We start from the raw sequence: 17493 nt of genomic DNA, 5'->3' as shown, positions 1-17493 counted from the left end.
TTTGGGATCATTGTCTGTTTGAACAAGGATTTCCAACATAATTAACATTATAACTAAAAAAAATTAGTTTAAGTAGAGCCATCTGGGGTGAAGAAATTAAAACAGTGGAGGGCTCCAGTAAACTTTTTAGGTCCCTTGCTATCTGCAAGTATCTTTTCAAAATTCTCCTGCCCTTGAAACACTGATCTAACAGACCCCAAAACATTCATTAACACTGATATGGATGTAATGCTTTCCAAAGTGTATCCTAGCATGACTGGAGAGCTAAAAACAGGAAGAAAAGACTGAAGGACATCTCCAGGTAGAGAGGAAATGGCCTCAGGTTGCAGTGGAGGAAGTTTAGATTGGATATCAGGAACAATTCCTTTAAGAGTAGTCAAGCACTGGAGCAGGTTGCCCAGGGAAGTGGTGGGGTCACCACCCCTGGGACTGTTTAGAAGATGTGTAGATGTGGCTCTGAAGGACATTGTTTAGTGGTGGACTTGGCTGTGCTGGCTTAACTGTTGGCATGATGATTTTAAAGGTCTTTTCCAACCCACATAATTCCATGGTTCTGTGGCACAAAGAACAACACAGGAGCTTTGGTGTGGGGGATCTTGTGATGCATGTGGTTCCCTGCACAAGGGCTGTCCAGCTCCCAGTGGGAAAAGGGCAGTCTGTCTGGGTATAAAGCAGAGAGAGTGAGCAAGAAATCTACCCCGGCCCTGTAGCTCCTGGAGGTGTCTGTAAATTCAGCAAATCCTCTAGTTTAGGAATCCAGAGTGCTCTGACATTGCACTAATCATGCCCAAGGGAGATATTATCCCTAAAAGAAACCAGGAACAGGCAAGCTGTCAGAACCTGGCTGGAATGTCCCCATGGGAAAGGGAGAATGTGACCATGTTTAGCCTGCCAAGTGTCACAGCAGCAGGATTTCCCTGCCCCAAGGTGAGAAAATACAGCAAAACAAATCACCTTAAGAGGGTTCAGAGGGACTTAAAAGGGATCTGCGCATATTAATATCTAGGGGAATACCCTGCTTTCATATGTGGTTATTTCTCTCCATTCCTCCTACACTTTTCTGCTCCCAGTAAATATTCCCACCTCTCTTCAATCTTGCATCCTTATCAGTAGGAAGAGGGGAGATGGCTCCTGGGCTGGAAGTTGTTAGATTTATGTTCTTGTCTTTGATCCTCTGAGCCTGCCACTCCCTGCCAGACAGGGCTATTAGTTCTGAATCCCTTCAAAGGCAGCAGCAGCCTCTGTCTGATACAGAGGAAACTTAAAGGTCAGGTACCGAGAAGCCCAGATGCTGGGGAAAGTATACCAGCTTCTCAATGACAGTAGAGAAATCCTATACATCTTTGCAGAGGGAAGAGGGAAGGCATTTGAGTTACAACATGGGAGAAATGCTGGATTTGCTTCTGATTTGGTTGGGAAAACATTTACACTGTACCACTACCAGCAGACCATCCAGTGCTGGGAGCTGTTGTGGAGCTTAGGGACCAGCTGGCACAGCCAGGCTCTGCCACGCCATTCCCTTCCCTCCAAGGCTTCATGGGGAAGGTCCCTGCTCTGAACTGATTCCCAAACCATGCGGAGGAACCAACCATTTGGGAAGCCACTTGCTGGTCTGGGCCAAAACCAGAGGGGCTTTTTTATCTTTTTACCATCATGGATGCTGAATTCCTGCACCTGTGCCCCAGTGTTGTTAATTTTCTGGTATCAACAATGGCAAATGAAAAAGAAGTTAATGCTTCACAGAGGATCTAATTTTAGAACATTGCAGAGGTTCAGGGCCAGAAAATCTTTGTTTTCTCTCAAGTTAGAGAGAGCCAATATTTAATACTGGGGGCTCAGCACCCCAATAAAAATCTCTTCATTTAGCAACAATACTGAAAAGAAAATAAAATGCAAACCTCACACACCCTCCACGGGTCACTGAACTAGCTAAGCCTTTTAGCCCAGGCTCCTCATTTTTCTGGGGTCACCTGCCCATCATTTCAAGCTGGGATCACAGAATTTGAAGTACTAGAAAATCATGCTAGTTGTGGTATCCCTTTCAGATCTAAGGCACAGACTAAAATTCTCTTCTTACCACAGTTATATGCATTCAATATACTTAGTGTTGTCAACACACAGGAGAAAATGCTGCTTTTGCTTTCATTGACATTTCAATGGTTTTTTGTGATTGATGTCAAGAGAATATTTAGGTGCTTAGATGTCTATGACATCTATTCCTATTGTTTTCTCTCCACAAAAAAAAAAAAAAATCCAACTAACCAAAACATTTGAAATTGAACATACTGCTTAATAATAGATTGCCATCTGTGATGAGAAGACAAGGGAAGAAATTGTGAAAAATTTTCTGGAATACTGTGTTTGGAGAGATAAGTGGGATAAATGGCAGCTGTTTTTAGTGGCAACCCTGAAGATAAATTGCTGGGGTAAAAAATGATTAATGTCTTTGTTAATAACCTGGATGATGGGGCAGTGCAGTGCCAGCAAGTTCATGGACAGCATCACATCTTATCAGTCATCTGGGGTTCATATATGGAGAGTGTTGCTGTGTCAAGGGGCATAGGCAGTCTGGGAAAAGGTGTTGACAAGAGGTTTCACAGAAAGACATGAAGAGGAAATATGACCTTTATGAATTGGCAACCAATGGCCTGAGACCAGTCCATGTCCCAATAAACTGTGAAACCAAGGCCATGTTAAAAATGTCAGATTTGGAGTTAAAATTATGAGCATGCACAGTAAGATAAGAGAGCAAATTTCAGGTTTCCCAGCAAGGCACAGGAATATCTGGAGTTAAAGGAGATCTCCTTTTTGTCTGTAGCACTGCTGATTGATTCAACACTTGCAGGCATTGCATATTTTTAGCAATAGAGCCACTGTGCTTGGAGGTTGACAAAATTTTCGTGAAGAAAAATGCCATTGTCAGTTTATTGTCCTTCACAGTTGCCTGACATCCTGTAAAAAAATAATCAGGTATTTGTGGTGATTACTGGAATAGCATTTTTCACATGATCAGTACTAGGGAGTTTCTATCCTGATAACCATACTATGATATTCTCCTTGGTCAAGAGGCAAAACCTATAAAAGTCAGTGTATTTTCTTCATCATCTTCATTAGGATTTAAACCAGGCCACTGTTTAAAACATGGAATGAGGGGATATAGATAACTCTGTGATCCTGTGCATACGGGGGTTAATTGAAATGGACATTTTGCAAGTCACATCATCTTTACTGGAATTTATTTGGTGGACATGTAAAATCCTAAGTATGTTAGATGAAAAGTCAGCGCTTCTTGTGAATGGCTCATTAATTGGAAAGGTGTCTAAAATCAGCAATGATCACACTTAGCCCAGCCAAACTGGGTCTTTCTTTGCATTTTGCAATTTACTACTGCCAGAAGCAGAATACTGAACTGAATGAGCACAGACTCATATTGAAGGGATTCCTCTCACCTTATTCAGGAATAAGGTGAATAAGGAATTCCATCCTTCTTGTTTTTCATGCCTGCAGTGTGTATGTCTGCATCTGAAAAATCATCTTAGACATTGTTTAGGCAAGATGGAAAGCAGTGGGCAATTTTATCTATTTTAGCTGTCTTTGCTAAAGTAAAAGTGAAACAGAAGGACTCGGGATGGTTACATTATCCATTGAGTTCAAAGGGAGCCTCCACTGAGCTCAGAGCCTGGAAAATTAGAATAAATACTGATATTTACTTTGTGATGACAGCATATGGCCAAATTGAGGCTGCTGTTAGTCTGGGGTCACTATGTGGCCAAAAGGAAGAGGCACAATCAGAAGAAGATTCCTCCAACATACTCAAGGTGTGAGGATCTCCTCCCCTCAGGAGTGTGCTGCTCTGAATTACTGGTGAAAGGGGCCACCCCATTCTTCCCATTGATGACAGAAGGAGACAGGCTTTTAGTCCTGACATTGTGAGCACTCCATTTCACCTCCCTTGCTCATGGGATAGGGTAGCAGGCAGTCTATCCACAAGCTAAAGGATTTCAGCCTATTTATCACACATAAACCTAAAAATGGCCAGTCTTAGGCAGGTGACTTAGGATGCAAATTTTTGCTGTTCAGGCCACTGCAGTCTCTTATTTCTTTGTGTCCTTGTGTAGTTAATGGTGTGTCTCCACTTGCCAAGAGAAGAAAGATGGGTTGTGGCTTTTCTCTGTGTGGTGTAACTTTTCATGGTAGGCATTCCTTCCCTCACCTCCTAGCTCCACAGGGCCACATCTCTGCTGTCCTCTGCTCTAGTGGAGGGAGGATGAATGATAACCATGCTCCCATCAGGTGTCTTGGTGTCTTCATGGTGTTCTTGAATCTGCTTTGATCCTGAAATGTCCTACTTTCTGTTGAATCAGTAACTGCTGATGCAACATCTGCTAAAACATGTGCTTGAGGCAAGGTGACTTCTGCAGTTCTTTTCTTAAATTCAGGTGGCAAATGTCCAAAAATCTGTAGATGCACGTGAAGGACTTAGTTATAGCTAGAGTAAGGACTGACCCCATCCTCTGGGCCTAAAAACCTTTGCTCTGTCACTTAAGAGAACAGACTAGTATGGGAGCACTGCAAAATTAAATTTTTGTTGAACTCTCTATCCAGAGATACTTCAGACTTAAGCAGAGGCTTTCAAATGTTTGGATTGGGCCATATGATAATTATCCCCTCTATGGCAATTATAATTTCTTGGTGGCATTTCACTCCCAGGATACAGATTACCACACTAGAACAACAAATATGCAAAAGCAGGTACATACTGGTGAAAAAAATCTATAGACAGCTATACAAAATAATTTGACATTTGGTTTAGGAAGACACTGACTGACAAAGAACTGAAAAAGGGGAAATTTTCTTCACTTTGGATATTTTAGACAAGGTAGTTGTTTTAGCAAAACTGGCTGCTGCAAAAGACAAGATGAAAAAGCATAAAAATCAATAACCAGGAAAACATGTCCTGATTTTAAACATTTTCTTTTAAAGTATATTTCAATTAATTATGTAAACACATGTAGGTCTTCCTAGAGGACTGGTTAGATGAAAAGCCAGATCTCTAACCAGGTTGTCACTTGTTTCTGCTATAAAGATTAAATGGTTTTCACTCTGTGCCTCATGTTCACATCCTTCAAGAGGAAACCCATTACCTACAAATGAACACAGCAAATGTTTGAGCTCAGCCTCCATCAGGGTGATGCATACATGTACTCCAGGGTTACTCATCACTTACCAGGCAAAGGAAACAAGGCTCTAGGAATTTGGATTTTGCCATATCCATTCACAAAATTGCTTTCCTAAAAGGGGCGAAGAGGAAGCTGGCAAGGTTCTACTTGCAGTAGTTTGGTTTAGCATTGGATTTAATTTAATCCAATATGTTACTGTTGAAGAAGAAGAAAATGTAATGGCTGCAATACATTGGCTTGCCACATTAGGTCTGTGTTTTGTTCAGGTCCACCTGGTGGTTAACTGTAAATTGGTTTTAAGGCACTTTAGTAAATGGATAAATGAGCTACAAGTTTTAAACTGGAATTGTTGCAATACAGTTTTGTTAGATCCCAAGGGGTGAGGATGATGCTGTTACACTGCAGTGCTATTTACACTGTATTTTATGTTCCCTGTGAGGCCTAACAAATGATTAGTGGAGTGAGCATCCCAGTCACCATTAAATATGATGGCATGTTTTACTGGTGGAATGAAAAAGTAATGCCACTGTTTTTTGCAATGAGTTGATTCATATGCTTTAAACCCAAATCATGTTCAAGGAAATATACTAATAATGACATGCCTTTAGCTGATAATTGCTGAACAGTACATTTAGCCTCAATGTCATTTAGTTCAATGGATCAACCTCAGTAATAGACTTGAGGTAATACTTGGGGTGTGATGTGGGTGCTCCAGATGTACCTGCTGGGGTGAAATGCCCTGTGAGGTCACACACAGCCCCTGGGGGCTCTGCTCCCCACCCCTGGCTGTCCCTTGCTGGGCAGGTGCTGTGTCTCCATTCCAGGGGAGGACACTTGTCCCAGCCTGGGCAGTGTGGTGATGACACAGGGCAGCTCCTGGCAGTACCAACCCAGGTGCTGCACTTTTCACTGGAAGGTGTCTCTTCCCCCACTACACATTTCTAGGCTTCTTCTAAACTTTTATTCAACCTGATCCTGGCTGTGTTGTCAGTCTCTTTGCTCTTTGAGTTCTTTATGTGAAGATAAGAAACTGGGAATAGAGCCACCTGATGGAGACTGAAGGGTCCCTTGTCCTGCACTAGGAAATGGAGTGGGTCCTTTCCCAGAGTGCCTTAAGTGGAGGGCATGAGAGTGTGTGACAGGATTGAATGCTTTGTGGTGGCAACTGCTGTATGAGAGTTTTCCAGCTTTGCAGGGGGAGAGGAGGAGGAGGAATGCATACAGCACATCCATACATCAGATCTTTTTTCCACTCCAGACCTTCTGTTTGCTCATATATCTGAAAAAACCAGAATAGTTTAGCATATCTGGAGACCTCTGGAGGCCTCCCAACAACTGCATGCTATACAAATACTTCAATCTATGAAGTTCCTTGCTCTAAAATGACCTCTTTTTCTAAATGCAGCCTTTATCTTGTCTCACACAGCAGTAAAATGCATCTGTGCCCAAATACCTCTTTCTCTGTCCGCCAAACTGCCACCTCTGCTGCAGTTGTGTGGAGCATATCACCAGTACTGCTGGCATGGAAGCTAGAAATACTCCAGATTTATAACAAATCATCAAAAGTGTTTATAATAAATGTGGGTAATCACATCCGAACAGAGCAATTCATTCCTGTACTAACTCCACTGAATTACACCTGGGATAAATTTGAACTATTATTTATTGTGTAAATGTTAGCAACCCAGCACAGTAACTGAGATTGTGTCTGAGGATCCAGATGGAAAAGATCTATGTCTCTTTTTTTGTCCCCTGACTGTTTCTTGCATTGTTCGTAGATGGATGTCTTCGCTAGAAATTAACAGTGAAGCTGATGACTTTGTTTTTATTGAGCTGAACAAGTCAAACAATTTGTTTTCTCTTCTCAGAAGGTTTATTTTGGCCTATCTTGAGAGTGAGCATTAAACCCTGCAGCTGTTCCTAGTATTGATAATCAAAAGCACAAAAGAGACTGTTTCAAAGTCATGAAACAGTATCACAAATTCTGATTTTTTTTTTTACAGAAGAAAAGGTCTCCTAAGGATTTTTAAACTTCTGAATGTTTTGGGTCCAATGAATACACAATATTTATTTCTTATGAAATAGCTTCTGCCAGTCATGTGGGAAACACATGAAAAACAGAGGCGGTTTGATATTTCCATACTGTCACCATTCCTGTAGCTGGAGTTTTACAATAAATGTCAAATATAGCAAGAGTTTTAAGAATACCAGGGTAGATAACACAGCTTGAATAGCAAGAGACTCAAGGGCAGCAGTGCGACCTTTTGTCTTAATAATTCTAAAGAAACAATGTTCTGTTGGAATGCTGTGTTTTCCGAGGTGAGTACTTCTCATTTTGTGAGGTTATAAGTAGCAGTTTCTTAGTTAATTGCATTCCCTAGTAACTGGGGTCAGACAACAGAATGTTTTGGGTTGGAAGAGACCTTAAAGACCATCCCATTCCAACCCCTTACCAGGGCCAGGGATACCTTCCACTATCCCAGGCTGCTCCAAACCTCATCCAGCCCAGCCTTGGACACCCAGGGATGGCACAGGAATTGATCACTACTACCAACAAAACACACCCTGTTGTAAGCCCTCTTTGCAGGTTATTTCTATTTTTCTCTTCAGTTATCATTAAACTGAGGAGTACTGTCAGATGCATTCTCTGCTCAGAGTTTGTCCCGTTCCGCTTGTTTTAATTTTTTTTGCAGTGGAAGAGTTTAGTCATATTTATCTTTCTTTATACTTACAGGCTAATCATAGGAAAGAATAGTTTTATTTATCAAAAGTATCCACTTATTTCACTTCTTCTCAAAAGAGCTACTGTGCTGTCATCTCTGAACTTGAGCTCAAAAAAAAAACCAAACAAGCAAACAAAAAAAACCAAACCCAAAAAAACCCCAAAACCCCAACCCCCCCCCCAAAAAAATAAAAACAAAACTAAAAAAAAACCAAAAAAAACAGCACCAGAAAAAGGGGAGCTCAAAATTGTCCTATGACACTCTGAATGTACCACCACCACAGTTAAATGTCTTCCTTTCAGACAGGTTTTGAATGTGGTTATTTAAGTAGAGGCTAATTTTAAACTTGTGAGTTTCTGCTCTTACAACTAAGAATGTTTGGAAAAAAATGGGAGGAAGGCTGGGAAAGAGTCTGTTTGTGTCTCAGAGAGAAGAGACACAAGAAGAGTCTCTGTGTGGAGAGAAAAAGAAGGCAAAGAAATGTGAAGCTTTTTGAAAAGAGGAAGAGTTAAAGGAGAACAAGCTTACTTTCATCTACCCAAGCTTCTGAGGAGCCATGCATGACATCCCACTGATTGGAAATCCAGCCACAGGATATTGAGGATATTCAACCTGCAAGTTTTATATTTTCTAAAATCCTTCCAATTCAGCTATTTCTTTGCACCTGACACTGAATCACAGAATTTCTTGTGATAATTTTGGAGTCACACCCTGTTCTAACGGAGATGCTGAGGAGTAACAGATGACTTGCCAGGGGGAGGGAACTTTTTAGGATACCGGGGAAGTGGTAAACACATAAATAACCTTTCCCACCTCTTGTGACATGTCTGTGTGCCCTGCCTTGGGCAGAGAGAGAGAGGCAGAGAACAGTAAATCATTCTGCCCTTGCTCCTCCCAGAGGCGAAACACCTTGGTGTCTCTCTCTGGTGGACTTGATGGGAACATTTTCTTCACTTCCACAGCAGGAATGATCCTGCCAGGAGCGTGGGAGATGGTACTTGTGAGGAAATAATTTCCAAGGCTACTGAAATCCACCAGCATCACTTCTGAGTGCAGCCTGTCCCCTCACCTGGTCTCAGGTGCCTGCAGCACCATTGCCTGTCTATTTTAGAATGCTCCCATTGAGGCAGCACATGCCAGCCTTCCTTGCTGGGCCTGGCTGTAGCACAGCACAGAAGTCACTTGTGGCAGAGGTGACAATCCTGTGTCACAAGGGGTGCCACAGCTGCCCCTTGCTGCTGGTGTGTGCAAGCAGCGTATAAAACATGTGCTGCTCACGCCTGCTGTGTGCTTTCATATCTTACACCTGGGGATCAATGAGTGCCACCTTAACTGCAGAAATGATGACTGTGAAACACTGCAGGGAGAGACTTCATTGTCTGGCTAGATTAATATCAGCTCAGAATGCTTTGGGAAGGAGAAAAAAATAATAGAAAAAAAATAAGGGTGACTTTTGTTGCTTGGCTATCACTGTGACATTGCATGGAACTGCTGTTGAAGGTCAGTAATATCCAGGGACATGCTAAATGACTATTTAGTAATAAAAGTATAGGAATTCTTGGGGTAATTTTAATTGCTCCATATAAGGCAGGTCTGCACCTCAACCTTGAATCCTACTTTTTTATTCTGTATCATAAAAAAAGATATAATAGACAGAGAAATTGTTCAGGGAAAGGTGATCAAAAAGGGCTAAAGAAAGGGCAGGTTTTCTTTTGGGATCAGGCCACTATGGTACCTTTAGACTGGCCACACAGAAAACACAAATTAAAAAAAAAAAAAGGTTATGTACAATGAGCAACTGTATTGAATGATCTTACTAATGTTATCCAGATGGTCAAACCTGGGACCTTATTAATCTACTAAAGTTTTAATGTGGCTAATGGCAAATTGCCATTTATAATTGCATTATTCCTTCCAAAAAACTACTCAAGAAACTTAAACCCAAATCATTCTACCACGAGTGATGCTGTCCTCAGATGTAATGGTCACTGTGCAGTGAATTCCTGATTTTTTTTCTCTTCTACAGCTGCTCTGCTGTAGAAGCTGCTCTGCTCTTTTTTTTTTTTTTTTTTTTTTTTTTTTTTTTTTTTGCTAGCCCTCTTTGTTTAACTGTAATGCTTTTTACTTCAGAGAGATGGACACCACTGTCCTTCCAAAACTGGACTGATAATATTTTGCTTTCTCTTTGAGACCTCTAACTCTGGCTTGTAGAAGTTGCCACAGCTCCTTTGATATCTCTGGTAAGGCACTGATTTGTCTTACATGATATCCTAGTATTCTTTTGTTCAACAGCTCTTTTCAATTTTCTCTGCCTGCAGACCTGATTTCCTTTTTTTGCTATTAGAACATCTAGAAAGGGAAAGGCCTTTTTGAAGACCTTCCTTCCCTGGAAAATTTATATGGAAGCCATTGAGCTACAAAGTTGAAGTTCAAAAAATGCAGTCTCACCTGACTGCTATCTCAGGCTTCCCTTTTTTCTGCCTTTATTAATGTTTCAGCTTAAGCACCCCAGACTTGTATATTTTTCATCCTTGACTTTAGTCATTAACCTGTACCTAGCTCTATGTCCTTCTAATTGGGTTTTAAACAGGTTGGTCCCAAATCATTTCTATGCCCCTCTAAAACATGGTTACACAAATACTGCTGACAAATTAAGCCAGATCTGCTGCAGACTTCTATTCAAATGAGAAAAATAGGATTTTGTGTACTATATCATCTGTACCACAAACAAAATTCTACCCCCAGCCATCTACAAATATGACTCTAGAGACATAAAAAATTACATGGCAGAGAAAAACAGTGGGAAAGAAGAAGAAGGAAATTAATGAACAGAGGCAAGGAAAAAACAAGGTCTTCTGAGCACAGATAGTTAATGAGATGGAGAGGTGATGCATTGATGAGACACATGCAATATGCTGGAAGGAAAAGGAGATACAAAAAAAGGAACATCTTATTACAAAACCTACCTGTTCTGTAACAGATGAAAAAGTGAGTATTGCATTGTACTCACTATCAATAACACTGCTTAAATTGGTTGCTTTGTGACGCTTATGACATAGAGATGATAGAAATCTCTCGTGTTTCAGTAGTGTCTTAGGCAATACAGCAACTAAATAAATGTAAACAGTAGAGCTACAGTTCAATTGCATCTTACAAATATCCTCTAACTCCAGATCCTCTGGAGTCTTAAATAAGGAGCTGTGCTGATTTAGTGACCTGGATGATCCACCTCAGTGTGTGAGTTCAGAAGGAAACCTCTCTTCCCTGACTACATTTAAAAAATCTGTAGGAAAGACTTTGATGTTATTTGCAGCAGAAGCCATCATGGCCAGTTACCAGCAGCGTGGTTCTGTAGCTACAACAGCCTACATTGCTCTCTACCAGCCCAGGACAGCACTGTGGCACAGAGTAAGACCCTGGTTTGTGTTTCAGCTTAAGCATTTATGTGTGGTGATGGGTGAAAAAAATTGCAGTGGTAAACTCTGTCCATTACCTGCAACATATGATAATTATATCAAATGAGTTTGCCAGTAAAAGTTAATGACCAAAACTGTCTCTACAGATTTCCCTTTCATGTTTGGGATTTATTCTGTGATACCTTTGACCGAAAAACCAGGGCTTTTTTTGGTAAGCTATCAATAAGCATTTGCAAAAGCCAGTAAAAAAGGCAGCAAGGTGATTCCACAATTTCTGGAAATATGCTGATGTAAGTCTTTATATTTATGTGCTAATTTATTAGCAACAGTAATTACATGTTGGATTTGGTTCATTCTAGAACTTAAATGTAACCCACAGGCTGCTCTATAGTTCTCAGAAGATAAAAATATCCCTGCAAATTCTAGGTATCTTCACCTTCCCAAGCCTTGTTGGAGGACCCAGTCTGTCATTTACTCAGAATACCCAGGTCACAGGGAGATGCATTTCCCAGATATCAATCCTACAGGGACTCCAGTGGGACCAGTTTTAGTGTAAGGAATCCTCCATCTGCACTAAAGAGCATAGCAAGGACTCTTATTTTAATGCTCTGGTAAATGTGGATCACTGCATATGGCTCAGGAAAGAATATTTTCATCAGTAACACCACAACTGACTTTGCAGGTTAATGGTCTTCAGGATGTGGAGGGTATAAATATTTAGAGTCACCCAGACCTTTGGATAATACAGCTCTAGAACTGGAGAATTTGTGCTGAACTCTGCTCTAAAGGTACTTCAGGAGGATGAATGGAGTCTGTGTTAAAGTGCAAAATGTTTTTGTTTTCAGCCTCTGTAAGGAAACTCAGATGAAATCCTTTCCTTTGCTGGACACTGAGAATGAACCAAAGCCGGTTCTGACAACACTGTTGATCGAGAGATTATCAATGGAACAGTTTCTAGATGCACATTTTTCAGCATTCAAAACCTTGTTCCTAGCCATGGTTTATAATGGCTAAAAGACATAAATATCAATGCTTCACTGGTTTGGAAGCAGAGACCCAGAGAAGACTCCCAAGTTACCCAAACTGTGCTGCATCCAGCATCTCCAGCTTTCCAGCAGATGGTCACAAGCAGAAATGTGGACCTGTATGGTTTATTAGTGTTTACACTGGGGCAAAAACTTCAAAGCCTTGCTTGACTGGAAGTGAGTTTGATTTTTTCCCTTGAGTTTGCAAGGAAAAAATAGTTTAATGACGGACTTTTTCCCTCTTACAGAAATTCCAAAGGGTATAAAACTCCTCTTCACCTGCACTGTTTCTTTCTTATTCAGAGCTTTCTTTTCAATGCTATGCAAGGTTTTGACCTTTTTTGCCCTGAAAAATCACCAGGCTGATAACAAAAATTCAAAGCAATCAAATGCACTTCCTCCTCAAGGAGAGATAAAGAATATGAAATTACCATTGTCAAAGAAGACTTTTATTTGCCAACAACTTGGAAAGGGCTTTGAATAATGAAAACACCACCACCTCCTTATGTCTTTTCAGATGATTTATTTCCTTTGTCCCTTAACATCTAACAGTGATCATGATTCAAACTGAAAAATCATCTATCATCACTCACTTTGTAGTTGGGTGTTAAAGGACAAAGAAAACACATAAAGTAGTAAAAAAAGTCAGAGCTGAGTCTCCATTGGCTTTTCAATTGCCAGCACATTCATTTGGTACCTTTTGGAAGGTCGAACATATTAAAAAGTTAGGAAGTTAGGAAGTCTGGCCCTACATTTCACCTGCAAGTTGGTGAACGATATTAAAGTCTTAGGGAATCCAGTTAGGATATGGAAGTGCTATTTCAAATCAACCTCAGGAGTTAAAATGTGAACACCTGCCCACACCTGATGAAGATGAAGCGGTCATCATGAGGAAAGGATGAGGCTAAAGGCCTCTCAAGCCTTAGTTCAGATGATATTGCAGCCAAACCAGAATTGGGAACATTGTATTTTGGAATGGGTGTGTACAAGCAGCAGTGACTCTTATAAAGGAGAGACTCACACTTTGGGAGGGTTTTTGTACAGTATCCAGCCTCAGAGTCAACTTGGGCTGTCTGCTCCACTGTGTAGGGAAGAGGTTTGCAGAAACCCGGTGTTTTCCCAAGAACTTGTATCATCGTTACTCACACACAGTTCCCCTTAACTCATACAAGAGTGGCAGCGATGTAAAACAAAAGCTTGGATCTAGAAGTTGTACACTTCATAGACTCAGATTCTCCTGGCATTCTGGCCATCACAGAACTTACCTCTGCTACAGTTTGTCCATTTCCAGAAGCCCAGATGCTTTTTTTAGGGACATGGTTTAGTGGTGGACTTGGCAGTGCTGGGTTAATGGTTGGACTTGATGATCTTAGAGGTTTGTTTCAACCTAAATTTTTTCTCTGGCTCTATGATTTGTAGAGGAAGGGTAATACCTCCCTGCAGAGAGTATTTCTATTTTTACAGAGGCTGTGTATTTGCCTTGCTTGCTGCAGTCACATGCTTACACATCCTCTGCTCTAGCCCATCTGGCAGCTGCACATGGGAGCAAAGCCCACATGCCAAGCCCTTCTTTTTATATCTTCATTAGCAAGGGAAACCTTTTGATCCAACATATCTGACACAGAGGCAAAAATGGGAAATTGCCATTGTTTGACAATCTGGCATATAAATATATGATGAGGTAACTTCTCATGACATTAGAGCATATAGAAATGGAAAGAACGGTGGGAGATTGAAATCTGTTTCATAATTGCAGGCAAACTGGGTTATGGACAGCTGGGTCTAAGGATTCATGCCATGGAACACAAGCTGCAAAGGTTCAGGAGATGGTTAGCAAACCAATGGCTAAAAGACCATTTCGCCAATGGCTTTTTGTGTACCCAGTCTGAGAGCAAAATGCACAAGCCCACATGAAAGCTCTGGAAATGTCAGGGACCTACAGTAAAGGGCCTTGACAATGTAGGTACTGCAATAGCAGAGGACTTGCCTGTTGAAAATACCTGCATGATGCATGTCCTTTGCTACAAAGGAACTGGAAACTCTCAGATTTGTGCAATTTTCCTTTGCTGAATAGATCTCACCTGCAGAGATAAAGCTTAATGCAAATAATTCTGTGTATTGACACATCAGCAGGTGAGACAGCCTTGCTAGTATATTTAATTGCATACATCACCATGTTTTCATAATTTACAACTATTCTCTGGCCTTGCTCTGTGTGGAAGCAAGAATTCCTCATGTGCCAATTCTCATAGCTGTCTGTCCTCTATTTGTACTGAAAGCATGTATTTGTCTCCCTTTACCACCTGGATCATGACAGCCTTCATTTAAAGTGGTTTTGGCTCAAGCAACCGTGATTTAAATGTGTTAAACTCAAGCTCAAGATTTTACTCTTTGTGACTCATGGCTCACCCAAGCATATGATACCATGGGAGCACTTATGGAAGACAGTAAACATCCCTTCTGGAATTATTTGTGGAAGGATTGGGAAGGGCCCACCTAACATCCTTTTGTGTGACATCTCAGTGATTTTAATATTCTGGCTTGCTTGCATAAAATGCTATCAATGGAAACACCAAAAGACAAAATATGTCCAGAAAATGGCGATTTAAATTTAGCCTGAGAATTCCAGTTTACACATCTATTTTTTCTTTCCCTCTGTATTACATTGTTGTTTGGGCTTATGCTTTGGCCCTTTGTTAATCTGCAATTAAAATTAGCTGTCATGTTATCCTCCTCTTCTCTTGATTGACTCCCATTCTACTAATTCTCAAAATAACTTTACTTATTTTACATTTAGAGTTTCCCAAATCAGATCTTTTGCAGATCCCGGAGTCATTCCATTGTGTATACAAATGCCTTAAAATACATAATTTATATGACAGGCAAATATGAGAGTACTTTTATTCTGACTTTTAAAATACCATGCAAGCCTTCTAAAAAATAGGTATTGACCAGAAAATTGTGCATAATAGCTGATTCTTGATGATATTTTTTTTTACAAGGAGTTGTTGTATCCTGAGGATTGTTTTCAAAGACATTTTCACAAAGCCTTTGGATTTTAATAAGGAAACAAATTGAGTAGTCAGGCACTGAGAAAATGAAAGGTGAACTTGTAAGAATCTTTTGGTCAATACTTGGCAGTGCATTCATTAATTATAACTGTTATTATTGCTTCTAAAAGCACTTTCTGAGACTTACTCCAAATAAAGTTTGAAATAGTAAGAATTTATTTCTCTAATATTTTTCTCGCCCTGCAGCCACATAGTACTCAATTGTAGTCATTATTACACCTACCCTGTTCCATCTAACAGAGAAATTATTCACACAGGGGCCTTTTTTATTAATGAAAACAATTCTGTGTGAACCACTGTATAGGGGGAAAAGCTCATATGAGAAGGGTTTAAGGTGAAGGAAATCAGAAGAAGGAAAATCAGGGTCTGCAGTGAAGACATGTGACCTGACCTTGAGCAGGAGATGTGCTGGAGGAATCAGCTTTGGGCTTCTAACTTGGAGAACCTGGAATCATGTTCCTTCTCTGGAAGTGTCCAAGGCCAGGTTGGATGGGGCTCTGAGACACCTGGTCTAGTGGAAGGTGTCCCTGCCCATGGCAGAGGGGTTGGAACAAAAAAACTTTTGAGGTCCCTTCCAACACAGACTTTTCTATCATTCTATAATCCTTCTCTCAGGATCAATCCTCTGCCTCACCTGCAGGGAGAATGCAAGAGCTGGGATGTGATTCACTATAGGAAAATAAATTCAAGCTTAGGTGAGACATTAGTGGGTCTCTCTGAAAGGAAGCTCTTGGTCTTGTGCCTGCCCTGCAAATTGTATGAGAGGGCATGGAAATAGTGCTTTCCTGCCCAATTCAGTTCTGGGACAAGGGAAATTCCTGTCTGGTTCCATTCCTTAGCAAGTCTCATCTCTGTGCTTTGCATGAGGGATTTCAAAGTGTGGTTGCACGCTGCAGCCACAGAGCGGAGATTCACCGGCCAGCACACTCCTGGTGACTGGAGGGCACTCACAAGAGTGGCCACCCCCTGATCTCTGACGAGACCGCCTAGGGTGGTGGTGATTGCTGCAGTGTGGGTGACACAGCAGAGGCACGACATGAGGAGTCCAAGGCAAAGGAAAAGTGAAGGATCACTTGACTGAGTTTCCAAGGAAAGTTTATTCCTGGAAGGGGCCAAAGACAAGTGACCAGGATCTGAGGTCTGAACAGTGTTTTTAAAGAGGGGAGGGTAGAAGGGCTGGAAACATCTCTTAATCAATAAGGGAATCCCAGGGGAGGAGTACATCACTGAATGTGTCCAATGGGGTTCACACAGGGGAGGGAAGAAGCCTTAAAAAACCAATTCTCTTTTAAGGTAAAGGTAACTGACAAGGAACATTCCAGAACAAAAGGGGTGCAGCAACTCTGACTGACAAGGGTAGGGGGCAGTACAGCTGGGACAGACAAGGACATATAAGGGGATAATGGGAGGAACAGGGAGATTGACATAAGGATGGACAGACAAGTTGTGGGAAAACTTTGTGGTAAAAACTTAGGAATGAACCATTGGGGGAACAAAATGGGGTACATGGGAGAAACCACTAGAACTTACTAACAAAAGAAATCTAACTTTCATATTAAAACAACTACTGTAAAAGACCAAACCACCTCATCAAAGCACTGTTGACATGAATCACTAGACAAGTATGAGTAATCACTCTCCCACCTAAGATGTTGATGTAGACTTGCCACAAGCAGAGGGAGCTTAGCTCAAGCCATGGTCTTGAGGACGTGAAACATCTTCAGCCTAAAAGACTCTTTTAACTCAAAACCTAATAAATTCTTTCTGTCCTTTAGCTCTGTCTTGACTCTGCTTGCAGTTACCACAAGAAGTTACCACGAGTTATGAGGCTGTGGAATAGATGGGGAAGGAACATACCTGGTCAGCAGACTGATCAGCTCTGCTCTTGCTGTGGTGATGGAACACGGCTCTAGTTCCAGCCTTCAGAGAACACAAGTTATGGGAACAGTGCCTTTGTACAAGACTTAGAGGCCCTGCAGGGGAATGAAGAAGGATTTGCTGTGTGTGCTAGACAGAGCTAAAGCAACGACCTGACAAATCCAAAAGGATGAAGGAGGAAAGCATTGCTACACACTATA

General features: G+C 41.2%; 1 long non-coding RNA gene across 1 annotated transcript; it reads left to right on the top strand.

Annotated features, from left to right (window-relative positions):
• The first annotated feature begins 422 nt into the window (after positions 1–422).
• Positions 423–12412, top strand: LOC137471989 (uncharacterized). Its single transcript, XR_010997946.1, has 3 exons — positions 423–725; positions 10034–10143; positions 11699–12412. It is a non-coding gene; the product is annotated as an uncharacterized lncRNA (long non-coding RNA).
• Positions 12413–17493: the final 5081 nt, after the last annotated feature.

Source organism: Anomalospiza imberbis, chromosome 3 (genome assembly GCF_031753505.1).
Source record: "Anomalospiza imberbis isolate Cuckoo-Finch-1a 21T00152 chromosome 3, ASM3175350v1, whole genome shotgun sequence".
NCBI classification, from domain to species: domain Eukaryota; kingdom Metazoa; phylum Chordata; class Aves; order Passeriformes; family Viduidae; genus Anomalospiza; species Anomalospiza imberbis.
The sequence above is the reverse complement of the archived record's forward strand: the minus strand, read 5'-3'. Positions and strand labels throughout refer to the sequence as shown.